The sequence below is a fragment of the Melampsora larici-populina genome (assembly GCF_000204055.1).
Source record: "Melampsora larici-populina 98AG31 unplaced genomic scaffold MELLAscaffold_96, whole genome shotgun sequence".
NCBI lineage: Eukaryota > Fungi > Basidiomycota > Pucciniomycetes > Pucciniales > Melampsoraceae > Melampsora > Melampsora laricis-populina.
Window position 1 is genome coordinate 199,964 of NW_006768860.1, and position 6,817 is coordinate 206,780.

The following is a 6,817-nucleotide window of genomic DNA, read 5'->3' on the forward strand; positions in this document are numbered from 1 at the left end:
CCAACATCTAGGAACAAGGTGCATATTTTTTCAGATTTTTAGCTCTCTTCCTGTTGCCTCAGGACTTTTCTATGTCAGTAGTTTTCTTTACCGCCCGGTAAAGATGACATTTTGTGTAGTGTTATCATTTGGAACCAGGTAGGATTTCATTCTTTATATTTCTTTATATTTCTCTTTTATCATTTAGGATAGCCTGCCTTAGAGATATCGGGACTAATCTCTTGCCCCTTATCATTTGGAACCAGTGCTTTTCATTGATATTGCAATTCACAGATTAGATCTCTTGGGTTCTAGAAACCCTTTGCCGTGTTCGCACGGTGTCCCGTCCGTAGTATCGAGTGAAGGTTCTATCGAACCTTACACTTTTTTTTCTCAAACCCAATTCGGAGATTGTTTCACCATTCAAAATCAATTCAAAGTTTAATCGATACTCCAGGAAACCTTACTGAATGCGCCACCTCGACTCTATTGCGATCGAGAACGTTCATTAAGACCTGAAACCTTACCTACCCCACATTCTCCCACCTTTTAGTCATTGTGTATGACGACACGACGACAAGCTCCGCCCACCGACCCAAACGCACCGCCAGTACCACTGCCAGACCCAGAAGCGATCATCCGCGCGAACCGACGATTGCAACGCATCTCTAGACCGGACCCAGCCACCGCCAGACTAGCTGCCTCACAGCTCCTTCAGACAACTACATCTACCCGAGCCAGAACTGATCAGCCACCGCCTGCTACACCAACCCGTACCCGTACCGACCATCCTACATTACCAGACGTACCTGAGTCTTCAGAGGGATCACCGCTCTCTTCCGTACCTTCATCGCCTACCCGTAATCCACCTCAAACTGCACCCTTCCCAACGATGAGTGCACCACCTACCACGTCAGCTAATCCAGATTCGGATTTGATGAAAGCCATCGTCGAATCACAACTTGCCAGTAATCGTAGGATGGAGAAGTTCGAGGACTTGATGATGAAACTCATGTCATCCAAGGAAGCGACGCCTAGTAACGATAGCCCGGAAGAAACCAAACCACCACTTGGATTGGATCTAACGAAGTTTTGCACGTCTGACGGACCTGTCTATAAGGGACCGTATCGCCAAGCAGAACCTTTTCTGTTGTGGTACTCGTCGTTGAAAACGTTTTACCGCACTAAAGGTGTGACGCTAGATACAGACCGAATCACGCTAGTAGGGAACTTCTTGGAAGAACCTAATGCCCATGCTTTCTACGAAGGCGGCTTCGATCGCTTCATCAAAGGCACGTGGAAGGAATTCCTTGTCCAGCTTTTTGACTCTTGCTTACCGGGAGATTGGAAGGATCGCCTTTACGAGAAAGCCCAACATCTAAAGATGTCACCGTACGAAGATTTTATTGCATACAGTACCAGAGCATGTGGTATTCAAATCTTAATCAATTTCCACGCCGTTGTTATAAACGATCAACAGCTAGCGACCTTTGTGGAATACGGGATGATAGAAGAACTGAAAACTGCTGTTAAATTATGGGGGTTTACAAAATCGACCAAGGATTTTGCTTATCATACCTTTGAGAATCAATGTGAAACACTTTATGCTTCATTGGTTGCCTCTCACGCCATCATCAAGAAGATCAGAACCCCCCCAATCGCGTCATACAATCACAACGCATCGCATAGTCGCCCTCGAGTTGCTACAACCAACACGACAGGCCGCTTGACCGACGAGGAGTTCACCTGGAAGATTCACTCGTATTTGGATGTCCTCGGCAAGTGTCACTTTTGTAAAGGTTATTGTGGCAGCGAGTACCGAGGATGCAAAGGTCCCTATGTCAGGGAAAAGGTAATTTTCCCTCCGGGATATGTAGCTCCTCCCAAACCGGCGAACTACATCCCACCAAAGGCTAGATCATCGCCGCCAGGAGCTCATAATCAAGCCGGCCGAACCAATCAACCGCCAGCGGGTCGACCAGCACCATCTTATGCAAAAGTAGCGGCGGCTGGAGAATTCCCAGACCTTGACGAGGCGTCAGTAGCGGCGTTACAGGCGCTAGACGAAGAGCTCGACCTAGCGGAAGCCGAAGGGTGCGTCCCTCCCCCAAGATCTCCTCGTGTTATCCTTGAGTTCACCTGTAATGGCAAAACGTTACGAGCACTGGCTGACCCAGGGGCCGAGGTTGATCTTCTGACAGATCGGGCGGCAGAGGAACTTCACCTTAAACGCCGAAAGCTAGAGAAACCAACACATCTCAGCCTAGCCGTGACCACCGAATCATCGCCATCTCCCTTAACTCACTTTACCACAATCGACCTGACCGAATCCACATCGGGAAGAAAGTTCAGTCGGACGTACTGTAAGCTAGGAGATGTAGGAGGAGGATTTGATATGATCTTAGGAACTCCTTTTTTCAATTTATTTCAATTTTCTGTTTCTATCAATCAGCGTGCTATTACTTGTGAGCGTACTGGTTTCAAAATTTATGATTATCGAGTGCTGGAAGATTTGAAAGAAAGACACGACAAGTTATTGATTCCACGCATCACTGAGCCTGTGAAAGAGTGTCGTGAGCCCTGGGAGTGCCACTTGCGAGTAAAGGAGGACCTATCGATGATGAGCGTGAATGAGCATAGTGAGGCAAGACTACTTGAGGAATTCAAAGACCTTTTCCCTATTGATATACCTGCGGTGTCAGATGAAGCTGAAGATGAGGGCCTGTTTGTAGACGGGTCATTTCCTGAGAAGATGCAAAACAAAAACTCAAAGATTCGTCATAAAATTATTTTAAAAAATCCGGATGCAGTCATCAAAGAGAAACAGTACAACTACCCACCTAAACATATGAATGCCTGGAAGAAACTCATTGATCAACATGTAGCTGCTGGGAGGATTCGACGCTCAACTAGTCAATACGCCTCGCCAAGCTTGATCATCCCAAAGAAGGACCCTACCGAGCTTCCAAGATGGGTATGTGATTACCGCGTCTTGAATAGCCTGACCGTGAGGGACCGCGCGCCATTGCCAAATGTGGACAGGTTGGTCAGGCTGGTGGCTACAGGGAAGTTTTTTTCCATCATCGACCTCACCAACGCCTTTTTTCAAACTCGGATGAGAGAAGCTGACATACCTTTAACCGCTGTATACACTCCGTGGGGACTATACGAGTGGTGTGTCATGCCGATGGGACTAACAAACGCACCAAGCACACACCAAGGGCGACTAGAAGAGGCATTAGGAGATCTTTTGAATTCAATTTGTGTAGTATATTTAGATGATATTGTGGTTTTTTCAAACTCACCTGAAGAACATGAAGAACATACTCGCAAAGTACTTCAAAAGTTGAGAGAAGCAAATTTATATTGTAGCAAGAAGAAGACTAAACTGTTCAGAGAAGAGATCAAATTTTTAGGACACTGGATATCAGCAAAAGGTATTAGAGTAGATGGAGAGAAAGTAGAGCAAGTCTTGAATTGGAAGAAGCCTAGATCAGCTAAAGGTGTCAAGAAGTTCTTAGGTACTGTGCAATGGATGAAGAAGTTCATCTGGGGCTTAGAAAAATATGTAAACAAACTTACGCCACTCACTAGCACTAAACTTGACGCGTCAAAATTTGTCTGGGGACCTGCAGAAGACGAGGCCTTCCGGAACATCAAGCGGTTAATGACAACCTTGCCTCACCTAAAGAACATCGATTTCGACTCCGAGGACCCGCTGTGGCTGTTCAGCGACGCGAGTGGAGCGGGATTAGGAGCCGCGCTGTTTCAAGGCAAGGAGTGGAAGCTGGCATCACCAATAGCATACGAATCACGACAAATGACACCCGCAGAAAGGAATTATCCAGTCCACGAGCAAGAGCTGCTAGCAGTTATGCACGCTTTGCAGAAATGGCGCATGTTGTTACTAGGCATGAAAGTCAATATTATGAGTGACCATCACTCCTTAACCTATCTGCTCAAACAACGCAACCTCAGTCGAAGACAAGCCAGGTGGATCGAGACTTTGGCTGATTTCGAAGTGGATTTCAAATACGTGAGAGGTGAGGATAATGGCGTAGCGGACGCCTTATCACGAAAGGGATGTGATGATGATGAAGTGGAAGTGGAAGGTATTGAATGCATTGCGGCACTAGTGGAAGCCGGCCCGACACTCTCGCCTCAATTGAAGAAGCGGATCTGTGAGGGGTATGAGGTAGATTCCTTTTATAGTGCAGTTCTCTCAGCCTTACCTCTCCGCGACGACTGCTCGATTCAGGAAGGCCTCCTTTTCATCGAGAACCGCCTATACATCCCCTGCATCAACAACCTGCGCTTGGACCTCGTGGATGAAACTCACTCGAGACTGGGCCACTTGGGATACCTCAAGACCATCACAGATCTACGTCGAGAGTTTTTCTGGCCACGGATGGCGAAAGATGTGAATGCATTTGTTAGATCGTGCGATACTTGCCAAAAGACTAAAAGTCCAACACAAGCACCTTTGGGGAAAATGTTAACACCAAATATTCCCAACAAACCACTCGAATGCCTTGCAATCGACTTCATAGGACCATTGCCAAAAGTGAACAACTATCACAAGGACCGCCAGATCCCCCCTCGACGTCCAGGGGGGTCAGAGTCTTGCAGTTGTCTCCAGCCTGCATCGCAATTGATTTCCATCTGAGCAGCTCAGATATGCATGGTCCAGCATATTCGGACCCCCAACAACAGTCATTAGTGACCGGGACAAAACCTGGACGTCAAATTTTTGGAAGACTCTGATGCGACGCAGCGGAATCAGCTTTCACATGTCGACGGCATTTCATCCACAAGCCGATGGTAGAAGTGAGCGTACTAATCGCACCGTGGGACAAGTGTTGAGGACTTTCACGTCCAAGAGACAGGGGAAGTGGCTGGAATCACTAGCAGCGGTGGAATACGCCATTAACGGTGTCGTCAACGTAGCGATTGGGAAATCACCATTTGAGCTTATCTTTGGGCGCGAGCCACGGTCAATCTCGTCAGGCGGAGCTGAGGAAACGGATCCATCATCACTATCACGCTGGTTCAAAACAAGACAAGACGCTTGGGCGAATGCTCGAGACGCACTATGGACTAGTCGAGTTCAGCAGGCAATACAGCATAATAAGCGCTGTAGAACCAGTGAGCCGTTGGAGCCAAATTCTTGGGCGTTGTTGGATTCGAGTGACTGGCGAGGTCGCCATCAGGGTGGAGTAGACAAATTGAAAGAGAAGTTTGAAGGCCCTTACCGAGTTGTCAAGTCATCAAACCATGGTCAAAATGTCGAATTAGAACTTCCATCAGGCGACAGGCAACACAACGTGTTCCACATCTCGAAGGTAAAGCCGTACATTGAGAGGGAGGTTGGAGGGGTGAATATGTTGGATTGAGGGGTCTGGAAGTAAGTTCCTCTCCTCTGTATGCACCGCCGTATATACTACAAAAACAAAACCGTCAAAACAACACCTCGGCCACGCTGTGAGCACAACCTTTTCGGTGTTTCTTCCTTCATAGATCACCGAGACAAGTGGACGACGGCGAGGCTACTCAATATTATTCACCCTATCAAGATTAATTTCATATCACTTCTTCAATTTCTTTTTAGTTCCTTTCTTTCCGTTTCTCTTCTTTCTTTTTCTTTTCTTTTTTCTTTCTCAAATTTCTTTTTGCGTGTGTTTACTTTCTTTGATTATTTTTTCTCATTTCAAACTTCAAGGCCTTGTGGGGAGGCTCCGTGCAGGGCATTCTCTATTCTTTTATAGGAGGGGAGACTGTAAGACCTACGGTCATTACACATCACCCAATACAAATACCTAATATTTAATACTTAACCTTAAGCCTTTGTTTCCATTACTCATGATGTTGTTCTCGCGCTCCTATTGGTTCTGGTTCCTTAGAGATATCGGGACTAATCTCTTGCCCTTTATCATTTGGAACCAGGTAGGATTTCATTCTTTATATTTCTTTATATTTCTCTTTTATCATTTAGGATAGCCTGCCTTAGAGATATCGGGACTAATCTCTTGCCCCTTATCATTTGGAACCAGTGCTTTTCATTGATATTGCAATTCACAGATTAGATCTCTTGGGTTCTAGAAACCCTTTGCCGTGTTCGCACGGTGTCCCGTCCGTAGTATCGAGTGAAGGTTCTATCGAACCTTACACCTATACACATAATTTTAAGAAAATCTGGAATATTCTTGCCAACAAATTTGTCATTAGAAATGTTATATGTATTCATATTCTGCTCCCCTGTGGAAAGAACCACTAGGGGAGGTGACAATCCATTTTGTTCGGATTGTATGCACGATGTTCTTTACATCTGGAAGTACCATCCAGGCTTAACTCTGATATCTGTGTATCAAACTTAAGCTGTTCGGGAGGGGCGCCGCCGGCGGCCGCCTGATTTTGCGTGGGAAAGAAAATTCCCGTTTCGCGAAATCAACCGGTCACGACATGCCTGGGTGGGCTGGGTGGTAATTTTTGAACGTAAAGAACTTAAGCGATGAGGTGTGAATCTTTCTGATGTGGTGCTAGGACTGAGCGGGTGGTGGACGTTTGCTGCTAGGAAAATTTTCTAGCCGCGAGTTGTCCAACCTCCTAGAGAGGTTTCACCCGCTATAAGCATATCTGCTGCCCCACATCTGTACACCTCCCTCAGTCATGGACTTCCGCACCAAGTCGTGCCTTGGTTGGTGCTTACAATCCATTTTGTTCGGATTGTATGCTCGATGTTCTTTACATCTGGAAGTACCATCCAGGCTTAACTCTGATATCTGTGTATCAAACTTAAGCTGTTCGGGAGGGGCGCCGCCGGCGGCCGCCTGATTTTGCG